Genomic DNA, 15,487 nt, shown 5'->3' on the forward strand with positions numbered 1-15,487 from the left:
GTGACCCCATTTGGGGTTTTCTTGGCAAAGATACTGAAGTAATTTGCCTTTTCTTCTCCAGTTCATTTTACTAAGGAAACCGAGGCAAACAGGGTGAAGCGACTTACCCAGGGTCACATAGCTAGTAGGAGTCTGAGGCTGGATTTGAATTCATGAAGATGAGTCTTCTTGATTCCAAGCCCATTGCTCTATCCACTGTGCCACCTTGATAGTTAACTCCCTTATTTTATAGAAAAGGAAACTGACGAACATGCAAGCGAGGTAACTTGCCCAAGATCACAGAGGCAGAAAGAGTCAGTACTGGGATTTGAACCCATATTTGTTTTACTTCAAATCCAGGACTCTGAGTTATTAACTCAGTGAGTTTGTACTAACTAGCTATAGTTGCTAACTAACTAACACAGAGTTACTAACTCAGTGCCTTCTCCAGCACTGGGCCAAGTTTTCTTACATTTCATTTCAAACCGACTCCCTGGTGATCTTTCACAAAGCAATATTCATATCTTCTCATCTCAAAAATGTCCCTTAACTAAAAGAGATGTAGGCATGTTAGTGCCCTGCAGTGATTTGTCTGCACTGAACTAGGTTTTGACTTTTCTGGGACAAGAGGAATTGAAGAAATAGTTAGACTAGACTTATCCAGCAGATGGCTCTGTGGACCACCTTTTCCCAGTCTTCCAGCATCACCAGTGTTTTCCGAAAACAGGCTGGGAAACATTTAGGTGCCTTTCCAGCTCAGGTTCATATACACTGGTTAAACTTGCAGGAAAAATAGAAAGTTTAAAAAGAGAATTGAATTTTTAACCAGGGATGACAGAAATCCAGGTCACACAGGACCAGAATTTCAAACTGAGCTTGAATTTAGGAATGGGAGTTGGGGGAGAGCGGCTGGATCTGAGTGTGTTTACTCACAACTTCCTGTTTATAAGAAAAAGAGGTCAGGGAAGGCTTTTGAGGAAGCTGAAAACCAATCCAAGGCTCCCTGCTGCCCCAAGAGAAGCAGGCAAGGGTGATTAAAATGCAAACAGATTAGGACAGTACAGATTGCTTTCTGTATTACATATTTGGAGTCATGATGCAGTATTTGGATTTTAGCAAGAGAATTCAGGACAAAATGTGCCCACTGTTTATAAAAAATAGCTGAAGATAGCAAGATTTGATGCCAAGGACCATCTGAATTTGCTAGTTCAATTTGTAAATGCTTACACTTCTTCTCTTCAAACCTGCTGATTATGCTGAAAGACTGTTGGGTCTGGTTCTTCTTTATCTATTAGCCTCTTCTGGTTGTAAACACAGTAAGAATGAGGCCTAGTAGAGTAGGCTTTCTTTACATATTTCCAAGAAAATGATGATGACCTTGAAAATTTCCCACAGGCCTTTGCAAGTCAAAGGACATTATTTTCCCTGAGGAAGGTAGGAGTGAGTCTGGGGCATTATTTCTAAAGTCTTTTTCTATCTGTTTTTTTTTTCTGGGCCACTTAGGGTCAGTAGGTTAGCATATGGTACTGACAAGGTCAAGACCAAAGGTTTGATCCACCTAGAGGTCAGCTGGCTCTGCAAGAATTCTCTATAGCTCCAACAGGATCACTTGTCTCCCAAACAATTCTCATGGTCCTAAAAGGAAGAGAGTGTGTGAATGTCTCAGTGGCTGTAGCTGGTAATTAATAAACACTTGAAGTTGATATTTTCTCCTTCTCTGTCTCTGTCTCTTTGTCTCTCTCTGCTTTTTTTTTTTACCAGGGAGAAAGGAAGGAGAGAGGTCTGGATCTATTTAGGGAACTCCTTTCACTGCTGCAGATAGATAACTCACAGAGAATTTTTGGGGGTACAGAGTGGGTAAATGACCTGCCCACGGCCACACAGCTGGTATGTGTCAGAGAAAGACCTAGAATTAGGTCTTCCTGCTTCTAAGGCAGGTCCCCTTTTCCATTACACCAAATTTAAAGTACAGATCCGGTTGATGGTAGACCACGGTCGTTTTCACATGTGATGGGCAGCAAATTTTCAAATGTCAAAGGTGTGATTCAAGAGGGAGCAGATCTTTGAAGCGACAGGAATTGGGATTAGGATGAAAGAATTTAGTAAAAATGCACACTTAGAATATAATCCCTTGAAGGTGGGGGTTGGGCTTTCTAAACAAGGCTGGGGAGTGCTGAACACAGGATTACCAGGAGCCAGTTTCATCTATAAAAATGCCCATCGCGGGTCACCTGTTAGACTACTTGACCTTTGGTGTCCATTCTAGTTCTGAATCTATGACCCTATTGGTAAAATAATATTTTAGGTTCCTCAGAATAATATAAATTATATTTTAGGACCTCAGAGGTCATCTGTTCTCCAACCCTCTGATTGTTATGAGGGCCACTAGGAAGTACAGTGGATACAGTGCTGGGCTTTGTGTCCGGAAGACCTGAGTTCAGGTGTGACCTCAGACACTTCCTAGCAAGTCACTTAACCTTGGTTGCTCCAGTTTCCTCATCTGTAAAATGATCTGGAAAAGGACATGGCAAATCATTCTAGCATCTCTGCCAAGAAAACCCCAAACAGGGTCATGAAGAGTCAGGTACGACCGAAGGGAAATGATGACTAGGACGACAACAGCGACAACAACTTTTGATGGCGGGAGACCTGAAAGGCCAGAGATGGTGTGTGATTCTCTCTGGCGCTCAACTAGTAAATGGTAGAACCAACATTTCAGCTCAGGTCTTTCGCCTTCCAGGTTATACTCTTTCTGTGATATGATAGAACCTGCTACCTGTCATTGAGAAAAACAGAAGCACACTTTGGTGGGATTTGGGCTTGAATTTCTCTGGGCCCCTGTTTTCTCAGCCGTAAAATGAGAGATTAAACTAGGAGACCTCTAGGGTCCATTCTAGTTCCTGATCCTATGAGATCTGACTGGAATGCTGAGCAATTAGAGGGAAAAAAATCAAGGTTTATTGGTTACTTTTAACATTCAATTCCTCCCAAGTTGTTGCCTTGAATCTTTTCCACAGGAGGGACCCATTGACTGTTAGATTGCTTGAAGAATCTCCCAGTCAAGCTCCTTGATATGTATCTTCTCCTGGGGTTCTTCTTCCAGATGGGCTCTTCCTAGGATTCATAGCTGTTTATTTGCAAAGCAAACTTTTCTATGAAACAGGAAAGGGGCATTTCGTAAAAACAGCAAGCATTTGAAAATCTGAGGGGGGAGGTGAAACAGTTGAAAAAGGACAGGTTCTGTTGTTGGTGTCTGAGGTTTGTTATTCAGCAGAGGCTCCCTATGGTTTGTCACAGGCATCTGAATTCCTTTTAATCCAAATCCGCTCTCCTGAGCCAAGCACTCAGGCTCTTGCTGCTGCAATGAGATTTCTGTGATTGTGAAACCATGGTGTGCTGGTCCTGGTAGGGTCCTGTAAAGATCATTTAGTCCGTTCCTCTGTCTTTGGGCAGGTTTACACTGAAACCAGGAAGCTAGGTGGCACCATAGTGCATAGAGAGCCAGGCCTGAAGTCAGGAAGACTCATCTTCCTGAGTTCAAATCTAGCTTCAGACACCTCCTAGTTGTGTGCTCCCAGGCAAATCTTTTAACCTCTTTTTGCCTCATTTCTTCATCTGTAAAATGAGCTGGAGAAGGAAATGGCAAACCTCTCCAGTATCTTTGCCAAGAAAACCCCAAATGGGGTCATGAAGAGTTGGACACGAAGGGTCATGAAAAGTCAGACATGACTGAAAAATGACTCAACAGCAATGACCGATCAAGAAAAGCAAGGTTTAGTCTAGATCAGGGGTTCTTAACCTTTTTTGCATCATAGTTCCTTTCAAAAGTCTGGTTAAACCTATGGACCTCTTCTCAGAATAATGACTTATTGACAATGCATAACCCAAAGCAATGCGAAAAATTCATTTAGAGGTTAGTGAAAATGAAGATGTAATTGTTTTGTTCTGTTCCTCCCCTGCCACCATCCAAGTTCACAAACCCCTCCTTCCATCTTGACATCTATCCACAGATTGCTTGGGTGACTCTAGACCTCAGGATGAGAACCCCTGCTCTTGGTGGTCCAGTGGTTCAAAACAATAGCATTAGTGAGTAGAAGAAACACCAACCAGTCAGCTGAATCCTGAAGCAAAGGCTGCTTTTTCTCTGTACTTTGCTTAGTGTATCCAGATGAACATGGGAGGTCCCAGGCACACGTTAGTAATTGTGGCCAGAGACCAATCTGGGGTCCATGTGTGTGTCTTGCTCCTGATTAGGCCAAAGGCAGAAGTACTCAGATTCGCCAGGTGGCCCTCAAATGGATGACTATAGGAAGCTGGGGATCTTTCACTAAATATCTTAAAAACAGGATCAGCTCTCATTTGTCTGAAATGGTTTCAGTGTTATTGTTGTTCAGTCTTTTTCATTCATTACTATTCTTCATGACCCCATTTGGGGTTTTCTTAGCAGAGATCCTGGAGTGGTTTACCATTTCCTTTTCCAGATCATTTTACAGATGAGGAAACTGAGGCAGACAGAATTAAGTGACTTGCCCAGGGGTCACATAGCTAGTAGGTGTCTGAGATCAATCTGAACTCAGGAAGATGAGTCTTTCTGACTCCAGGCCTGGTACTCTATCCACCATCCCACCTGGCTGTACACACATAGTTGTTTGCATGTCATCTACCCTTTTAGAGTCTGAACTCTTTGAGGGGAAGGACCCCCCTTTTTATTTTTATTTTTTACCTCTCTTTGTATCCCTAGTACTTAGCCCAGTACCTTGTATATAGTAAGCACTTAATAAATTCTTGGTGATTGCCTGATTGGAAAGGGAAGAATCAAAGGTGGATGCAAGATTTCAAGGCTGTGGGTTAGAGAATGGTGATCCCATGAACAGAACTGAGAGTGGCATCTGGCTTGATGGGGGAAGGTGCTGGAGTATATATATGTTTGCTGGGATATCCATGTGGAAGAACCATAGGCAGAATGGTATGAGGTGGGATCTGGAGATATCTGGGAATCAACAGATAGTCTGAATGCAAAGGGTAGATGAAATCCCTGAGAGAATGAGGGTAAAGAGAAAAGAGGGTGTACAGAGGGCACATCCACAGTAAAGAAAGAGACACTCACATTTAAGAGTCAGATGTTATCACTCATCAATATGTGTTCAATTTAAAAAAAAAGTCTTAAGAGTTCTAAATATTTTCTCCTTTCTAGTTTCCCTCCTGGAATCACTAGTTTATTAAGCCCTTCTGCTTCAGACTACTGCCTCCTTCTCGCCCAGAGAATGCCCTGATGTTAAACTGGACGAAGGGTGAGGTTATAAAATGCCTGTCAATATGAGTAATGTGTCCGCTGACCCTAGAGAAAAGGTGTCAGGCTGCAATTATATTTTTAAAAATTCCTCCAGCCCATTGAGCTGGCACTGGAACCTTTTGTTGATGAGGTTTTCAATGGCTTGGATTCTCCTCTGCTACATTAGGCAGTTTGAATGATTCCTTAACCCTTTCCTTGTCAGCTGGGTTAGACTGAGGCCTGGACTGGTCATTGGACCATGCAGGCAAATACCGAAGGGGTAGTTGTGCTCAAAAGCCAAGAAAGGAGACAACTTGTAAGGTAGAAGGAGCCCTGGCTCTGGAGTCAGAGGCCTTAGGTTCAAATCCTGGACCTGGGTGACTTTGGGCAAGTCACTTAACCTCTCTAGGATTTAGTTTTCTCATCTGTAAAATGGTGGGGGGGGGTTGGGGCTAAATGAGGTCCCCTCTTGCTTTCTTCTATGATTTTGTAAATCAAATTGGAGTGCATAAATTTACTTTTTAAAAATTATTTTGATAATTGCATTTCAATATTAATTTTCTTTGTAACCCTATAAATTTTATTTTATGCATTTAAAAACATTCTGAGATGGGGTCCATAGGTTTCTGCAGATTGCCAAAAGGGGTTCATGATGCAAAAAATGTTAAGAACTCTTGACATAAATTAACTTGAGGTCACCCTAGAACTTCTTTGTCAACTGGACAAAAGATGTCAGATGTTCTGTCCTTATGTAGACCCTTCTCTATTTAAAGACACATTTCCTAAGTCATCAGACTGATAGAAAAATCAGCATCTCAGAATCCTAAGGGATATTCTTTTCTGGAACCAAAACAGTCATAAATACAATCTAAGGATTAAGACATATTTAATACCTTCTTTAGAGATGATGCCTAGGATTGGCATCTTTAAAGAGGACATCTTTAATACGGTCAGTCAATTAAATGATAGCTATGGACGAGGACTCCAGTAGAGTGAGTTTACAGTTATCAGCGCTTTGCCGCTTGAGAGGAGCCTAACGCCATTCAAAGCCTCTTCTTCAGTTGGAAGTTTAGCTGGAGAGGGATTGACTTCAACCTGAGGTATATAGTCAATGGCTTCAGCATTGGCTGATGGTAATGTATTGAGAACATTGTGGCGAATAAACAATTTCGAGAGACAAAGTTTTGGGGCAAATTATAATACATTGTATCAACTACGGCCAGTAAATGATTGACAAAAAATGCTCAATTGACAATCAAAGAGGAAGCATGTTCACTTCTTGAGGTTTATATACCCTTGAATAAGAAGTGTTCCAGCAAATGGCAATCAACTCTAATTGGTTAACAGTTAATAAGAGGTGGACTTTATAAAGGGAAGTGAGCTCACTCCAATGAGGGGCTGAGAGTGATATCATGTCATTCTTGGAGAGAAGCTATCCCTATACCCAGACCACCCCGAGCAAATCTAGACAAAGGATCTACCTCCACCCAAGCTTAATTGAGTGGAATTCACCTTAGATTAGCGATTCCTTATAAGATTGGGTGGGTTCTGATAGACTGAATTTTTGAAATGAGGACTTTAGAAAAAGGGGGAACTCTGGATCTCCTCAAATTGTTGGTTATTAATAATCATTTCTCTCAACATTATGGAAGTGTTCAGCCCATCTTTTCAGTATCATGTCCTTATCACTAATCAAAGTGGCTCCATCAGTGCTGAGCAGTTGAGAGGCACTGTGGGTTTTGGTCCACAAACAACCTTCAGGGCATCATAAAAGCGCTTTGGATTGTTACTATCAGCATAAAACTGAATTTCGTCTGCTTCTTACTGGGCCAAGGACCCACAGGCATAGGGGAGCTCTCTTTTATAGAGACTACTGGGGCAAAGTGGTCACCCCTTTGTTGGGGATATATGGGAGATGAAGTCTAGGGAGACAAGATGGCAATTAATTGGAAATACATCCTGAACAGAGGCCTGGAATTTCTAATCTAATAATGGAGTCTGCAATGGTAGCAGGGGAAAGAAATCACTATCAAGACTTTATTGGATCTCGAGATTTGTAATTGGAAGGAACCTCGGAAATTAATCATCTAGTTCAGCCCTCTTATTTTATAGATAAGGAAAATGAGGCCCAGAAAAGGGAAGTGACTTGCTTAATGTCACACAGGTAGCAGAGCTGGTACTGGAACCCAGGTCATAGCGTCATAGATCTAGAGATGAAATGGACTTCAGAGGTTTTCTACATTAACTTTTTATGGATGAGGAAACTGAAGCTCACAGAAGTGAATTAATTTCCTGAACAGGGAACATGGAGTAGCACATGACCCCAGTGCTTCGGACTTCAAATCCAGTGTCCTCTCAACCACACAGTACTGCCTCTCCATTTATTCTGTGGAGAAAGGGGATCAGTGACTGGGATTGATGTCACCACCAAGCAACATCAGAATAGCAGATCCAACCAACAGGGGAACAGAATGGGCAGTGTAGGAAGTCAGGTTTAAGCAACTTAGACTCAAAGTCTAAGATAGATAGATAGAACACATATCAAAATGTCCAGCAAAATGTCAATGTTCTTGCAATGGATGGATGTTGAAACCTGATTTAAGACTTTGAAAGTCTCATAGTCTCTTGGGGCAGCAAGGTGGTATAATAAATCCAGTGTCAGTCCTGGGGTCAGGAGGGCCTGCGTTCAAATTTGACCTCAGATACTTACTGCTTAGGTGACTCTGGGAAAGTCATTTAACCCTTTTTGCCTCAGTTTCCTCATCTGTAAAATGAGCTGGAGAAGGCAATGACAACCCATTCCTGTATCTTTGCTAGGAAAGCCCCAAAGGAGTCACGAAGAGTCAGACATGAATGAAATGACTAAAGAACAACATATAGTCTCTGGCAAATATTCAGTGGTATGGACTTTTGGAGCTGCTCAGCTGACCAGCAAGCTCTGCATTTGGTTCATAGCCATAGACAATGCTGGGTTCCCTCCATCACCTTTTCCCTGTCTAATTCACTCACCCCTTTCTCCATCCTTTTTCTGTTTGTTCCGCCTCATCACTTTCTCTCCATTTCTCCCTCTCCTTCTTCCCCAGATCTTTTCTTCACTCCTCTTTTTTTTCTTTCCCCCTTTCCCACCTCATTTCCCCCCACAGGGCTGGGCATTTCCCAATGCTTCCATTTGCTGCTGTCCTATTTTCCACTCATGCCAAATCCACACAGGTCTGCTCTAGGGATGAGCAGTAAGGGGAATATAAAATAATCCCTCTCCCCTTTGCCCTTTGCTCTTATGAAATCAGTGACTTTGGAAAAAGAAGAGAATAAATCAGAACTAAGGACAGGTGAGCTCAAACTGGAGAAATTTGTGTGTGGGAGTATGTCAATAGAATGCTTGGCTTACTGTGAAAGGGCTTGCATACCACACACAACTGCCAGACCAATAATTCTTAAATGTCTGCCTCTATTATTCCTGGCATATAATAAACTCTCAAAAAATGCTCTGTGTATCTGTCTATCTATCTATCTATCTATCTATCTATCTATCTATCTATCTATCTCTCTATCTATCTATCTATCTATCTATCATCTACCTTTCTGTCTCTATCAACTATCAACTATCTATCATCTATCTTTCTGTCTCTATCCTCTTTCTGTCTCTGTCTATCTATCTATCTATCTATCTATCTATCTATCTATCTATCTATCTATCTATCTATCTATGTATCTATCTATCATCTACCTTTGTCTCTATCAACTATCAACTATCTATCATCTATCTTTCTGTCTCTATCATCTTTCTGTCTCTATCTGTCTATCTATCTGTCTATCTATCTATCTATCTATCTATCTATCTATCTATCTATCTATCTATCTATGTATCTATCTATCATCTACCTTTGTCTCTATCAACTATCAACTATCTATCATCTACCTTTCTGTCTCTATCAACTATCAACTATCTATCATCTATCTTTCTGTCTCTATCATCTTTCTGTCTCTATCTGTCTATCTATCTATCTATCTATCTATCTATCTATCTATCTACCTATCTTTCCTTTTTCAACTTACTTCAACAATCTGATGGAATTTAATGGAATTGAACAATTTAGAACTGGAAGAGATAATATGTTCCAAGGATTCTTATCCTTTTTTTGTGTTGTATCTCCCCTTTATCCGTCTGATGAAGCCTACGGGCCCCTCCTCAGTCATTAAAGGCATAAAGAAAAATATAGATGATTATATATATAGCACTGGAAAGGAAATCAATTATATTGACATAGAATTATCAAACTATTAAAAAATAAGATCCCAGGTTAAGAATTCCTGATTGATTTTAGTCTAACACCTCATTATACAAATGAGAAAACTGAGATAGAGATAGTGAAATTGTTTGGCCCAGCCCAGGAATCTGGCAAGTGGCAGACCTTGTACTAGAACTCAGACGTTCTGACTCCCAGCCCAAAGATCATTAGAACTGACCAGCTTGCCAATGCACTGGCAGTGTAGTATGAGAGTTTGTCTGAGGGGACAGTCAGCTGCATCTCTTGACCTTGAAAAGTCAGTTTTGTTCCTGCCTCTCTCCTTAAACCTTTATCCTATTATCTTATGAACTTGCCACAATGATTGTTTTAGGCCACAGATTGCCTTGTCCAAATGACATTTATTTCTTATATAGTTACTTGTGCTAATCCTTCACCTACTGATAGATCTGGAGTTCAGTGTCCATGCAGGTGGTTTAGACAGTAGGGAGGGAAAAGGAGGAAAGTGTTTTGATAGGGCATGTTGTAGAAGTGCCTTTGTTTGAACTTCAGTTGTAAGACTGGAAAAAAAGGGTAAAGCAAACATTAATTCCACCTGAAATTGCTCTATGTTTTTCTTATATATATTTAATTTTTAAAAAATTAATTTTTTGTTACATTTTAAGTTCTTAACTGTCTCCTGCCCTCCCTCCCCACCCTGTATGAGAGAGAGCCACCATTTGACACAGATTTATACATTTATGTGAAACCATACTATGTGTACTTCTATTTATCAGTTCTTTCTCTGGAGATGGATAGCATCTTCCTACACAGGGTTTTTTATAGTTGATTTGAGTATTTTTAGTACTCAGAATAACTCAGTTATCTACAATTATTCTTCAAACTATTGCTGTTACTGTATACAACGTTCTGTTGTTTCTTCTCACTTCACTTTTCGTTATTTCATGCAAGTCTTTCCATGTTTTTCTAAAATCAACCAGCTTATCATTTCTTCCATCACAATCATATACTACAACTTGTTCAGTCATTCCCCAGCTGACAGGCATCCCCTCAACTTCTAGTTCTTTGCAACCACAAAGAAAGTTGCTATAAATATTTTAGTTTTGGGGTTTTTTTGGTTGGACAATGGGGGTTAAGTGACTTGTCCAGGGTCACACAGCAAGTAAGTATTATGTGTCTGAGGCCGGATTTGAACTCAGGTCCTCCTGAACACAGCTAGTAAGCGTTATGTGTCTGAGGTGGGATTTGAACTCAGGTCCTCCTGAATCCAGGGCCAGTGCTCTATCCACTGTGTCACGCAGCTGCCCCCTGCTATAAATATTTTAGAACATGTAGGTTCTTTCCCTTTCCCCTGATCACCATTTAATTATCTATGTAAAAGCCATTTTCTCTCCAGTTAAGAGTGGGTTTGACAAGGGCGTTCTACTCGATTTCAATTTTGGGATGAAATGAGACATGGATGTCATTGAACTGTTTGTAAAAAGAGATTTACTTAGCCCTAACCAAGCAAGGATAGGAAAACAAACACACAGTGACACTTAGCTTCTACAGATGCAGCTCTCTTTGTCTCCGTTTGGAAATGAGTCTGATCAGCAGAGCAGGTTGTGATTTACAACATCTTCAGAAATCCACCAACTTAGGGGGGCCCTGACTCCACAGGAGTGGGACTTTTTCAGGTGAGCAGGAAGCTGCAAGAAGAAAGGCAGGGGCCAATCAGGTCCCAGGGACAGCTTTCAAGGTAAATTAATACTTGTTGGGGGATTAAAGGGAGGAAATATCTTAGATATTGGTTTTGTCTGAAGAATATAAACTTGTTGAGGGCAGGGACTATTTTCAGCACAATTCCCTGGTACATGGCAGGTACTTAATAGAGGATTGCTGGATTGAATTGGAAAGATAGAGTAGAAAGAACACGGTTCAGAGTTAGAGCATCTGGTTTTGAATGTTTGTTTTGCCAAATACTGGCTCTGTAATCTAGGACAAGTCATTTCACTTAAGCCTCAATTTTATTGTTTATAATATGAAGATGTTGGACTAGACTTTAATATCTCCAGCTTTGAATCTATGATTCTATGATCTCTGAATTATCTCCCACAACCTGTAACACACAGGTAAGCTCTCATCAGACTGCGCTCTTCCCTGATCCAAGAATTAACATTCTGAATTTCTGCCTCTGACCCTTTGTTCAGTTTTCCCTCCCCACCTGGAGTGACTTCCATCTACTCCCATCAGGTCCTACTCATCTTTAAAGGTCCAACTCAAAGGTACTCCCTAAGGCTTACATAGGCATCCTTTCTTTGACTTCCCACTTAAAAACAATGCTTCTATTGTTGACCCATCAATGGCACATCATTTGTCTTAGTCTCATCCCCTCAAATAGAAATCGTGGAGTGTTTGAACTGGAAGAGATTTTGGCTCTCATCCTTTTTATTTTTCTTAAAAACTAGCTCTCCCTGTCTCTTCTAGACTGGAAATGCAGCAACCTCTCATGGGTCCAATCCCACTACCAATTTGCCCAGGAGTTGTGGCTTGACCTGGGTCAGTTTGCCCCTTTTTGGCAGCTTGGTGGCCCCTGCTCATGAACTCAAGCTGACCATCAATCTGATCCAATCCAATCAACATTTATTAATCGCTTACTATGTGCCAGGCACCTGTGCTAAGTGATGGGGATATGGTGAAGAAAAAGAAAGATAGTCCCTGTCCTAGAGGAACTTACAAAGAGGGAGACAAAACACAAAAAGAGGCAGGATGCTCAGCTTCAGCTTCCCTGTGGCAGAGATTGCAGGCTGACCACTACTGCTGCCACGCTGACCCTCATCTGGCGGTGTCATTGTATCCATGAAAGACCTGAGGTCATGATGACAGAGCTCTTATATTATACATCCAAACAGTCTCAAGCACATAGTAGGATGTCAGTCAAATGTCCTGGAACCTCTTTCCCTCTGACTTTTGAAAGATTGATGAATTTCATACTGGGGAGGTTAGACCCAATTGGGGTCAGAGTTCAATTGCAAGCTCAGTCTCAGTCATACATTCTAGACCCACTCTCTCTCCTGGTTCTCAGTAAATAGTTCTTGGAGGATTTTTAGGGGGAGGCACACTTGGATGGGGAAAGTACTTTACATTCCTGAAGGTGGACTCTGTCTTTGGTTGGATCAAAGCTCCAAATGCAACAGCCAACAGAAGCCACAAGTCAATCAGCCGGAGTCATACGACCAAAGCCCAGATGTCTACTGTGTTTATGCTTTTCCTGAGTCTGGACTGGATTAGCTTTTGTTGCTTGAATTCCCTCCTCTTCCTCTCTTCTTTTTTCTTCTTCTCCTTTCCTCTCTCTTGTTTTCTTGGCGACTTTTCTTTTTATATATTAAAAAATTCTGGATATGTCTGCTGTTTTCTTTATTATAAAGAAAAACAGTTAAGCAAAACCAACCACTCACAATAATGCATGTAGCATTTAACATCTATAGTTCCCTGCTTTTCCAGTGAAAGTTAATTTTCTCATCTTTTTTCTAGGACAAGTTTGGTCTTTATAATTATACATCATTTAATAGTTTTTCAGTCTTCTCCAGCTCTTTGTGACCCCATTTGGGTTTTTTTTTTTTGGCAAAGATACTGGAGTGTTTTGCTAATTCCTTCTTCAGCTCATTTTATAGATGAGGAACTGAGGCAAATAGGGTTAAGTGACTTGTCCAGGGCCACAGAGATAGTGAGTATCTGAGGCTGGATTTGAACTCAGGAAGATGAGCCTTCCTGATGCCAAGTCCATTGCTCTATCCACTGCACCACCTAGTTTCCCTACACATCATTCAGCTTTGTTTTTATTGATCATTTGCATTGCATTATTGTAGCTATTGTGCATATTGTTTTTCTGATTCTGTTTACTTCCTTCTGTATCAGTTCATAGGTCTTCCTGTATTTCTCTTAATTCCTCATGTTCTTAATTTCTTTTATATTTGTTTTATTTTCTTAAGGCATTTTCTAAGATTTTGCAAAAATGTGAGCCAATCAGACTAGACGCCTTCTAAGGTTCCTTTTGACTCCAAATCTATAATCTCATGTCTTCATTTCACAGGTATTGCACCAGTCGTCCTGATCTATATCTGGCCACTGATCCAGATGGCTCCAGAGGAGAAAGTGAGGCTGGTGCCTTTACACAGCCCTGCTTCACTTAAATCCAATTCATTTGCATGTCATGGCATCACCTCCATGACGTCATGATCCTCTTCGAGAACGAAGGACAAACAACAACAACCACCAGGTAGAAGAAAAGGCTGGAGCCTATAAAATATCACTGGGGATGTAGGTATTTTGAACTCATTGGGTTTAGCTTTTCAAATGAAAAATAAAGCTTCTCTCTCCCTCCCTCCCTCCATCTCTCTCTCTCTCTCTCTCTGTCTCCCTCTCTGTCTCTCTCAGATTGTGCATTAAAGCTGGATAACTACCTGGGTCAATTATAGCTTAAGCAAAAAAGTTTTTTGGGGCAATTACTTTTCCTGGAGGAGAATTTCTTAGAAGATCAGAGATAAAAGAAACTAAGAAGAAATTGGGAGGAGAAAGAATAGACAGAAACATAATAAACCAAAAAGAAGCAATTTGTAAGTGCACAAATAGTAGATGGGAGACTCAGCCACGCCTGTTTGACCACCAAAGGCTAATATTTCTGAAGGAAAGTGAGGAGAGATGGCTTTGAAAGATAGAGCAAAATTCACTCCAGACCAGCTGATCTCTGTCCCTCAAAGCTCTGACCACTGCCTTTGTTTATACTACTCTCTTGCTTGTAGAGGCCTTTACTCTCCTGTCTAACACTTCTTTAAAACCAAGCTCAATTCAAGAGTAGTAACTAAGATGGGGTGAATGGGGCTTTGTCCCAGGAAAATCACTTGTTTCTTTCTTCTAGTAGTTACCAACCTCTCGTTCAACCCACTGCCTTTCCCATTTTATACTTAAGGGTACTAGAAGTCTTGACAAGACTAGACTGCTCTATGGGGGCTTGGGCTGGACTCCCTTAAGGTCAGGCTGCCCATCTCCTGGTATAATTACAACTTACTGGAGTGTTCTATCTTTGTTATTACAGGCCATGCTATTCTCATGGGGAGCCACACTATACCAGCTAACGTCACACTGGTCTTGTGACCCAGATTCATGGCCGCCGAGTGAACAAATCAACAAGCACTTACGTCCTGTGTGCCAGACACTGTGATAAATACTTCACAAACATTATTGTATTTGATTGTCACAACAGCCCTGGGAGATAGATGCTATTGTTATTCCTATCTTACTGAGATGAGGAAACTGAGGCAGACTTGCCCAGGATCACACAGCTAGTAAGTATCTAAGAATGGATTTAAACTTACGTCTTCCTGACTCCTGGCCCAGGGCTCTATCTACTATGCCACATAGAAAAGGAACGGACTTGCTCCCCAATTTTTGTGAGTTTTGTCTTAATTTATTTTAGGCTCCAGACCTATAGGCTAAAAGCAAGTTTCATAAAAAAATAGATCTGTATAAAGATATAGTGCCTATTCCTCATTATGAATATATTTCAGAAAATAATGTGTTTCAGTAGAGAGAAGAGCAGGAATTATGTGAGGTTGATGAAGTAGAAAAGAGTGCTTGAGGCAGAGGGAGCCAGCAGGATGTGAGATAGGAGATAAGATGCAGGATATGACCAGCCAGAAAAGTGAACAAAGAAGACTAGGCATTGAAGCCGTTGCCATGGACTTACCTGTGTGCTTTCACAAAGCACCCTCAATTCCAGAACAACTCTTCCCCTCTCCTTTTCTTGTTCTCTTTGCTTAACACCTCTGGACCACCTGATATCCTAGGCATTTTGGAGCCATGCTTGCTCTTCCATTCTCTTGTCTCTTCTTCTATTCCATAAAATTGTATTTAAACCATACCTTCGACCTGGCTAACCACCTTTGCCTCCTATGGGAAGCAGGGGCCATTCTGCTTCCTTAGGGGAGTGGAGCCTGGAGCCTGGAGCCTA

This window comes from Phascolarctos cinereus, unplaced genomic scaffold, assembly GCF_003287225.1.
Source record: "Phascolarctos cinereus isolate Bilbo 61053 unplaced genomic scaffold, phaCin_HiC Scaffold_3;HRSCAF=262, whole genome shotgun sequence".
In the NCBI taxonomy this organism is placed as follows: domain Eukaryota; kingdom Metazoa; phylum Chordata; class Mammalia; order Diprotodontia; family Phascolarctidae; genus Phascolarctos; species Phascolarctos cinereus.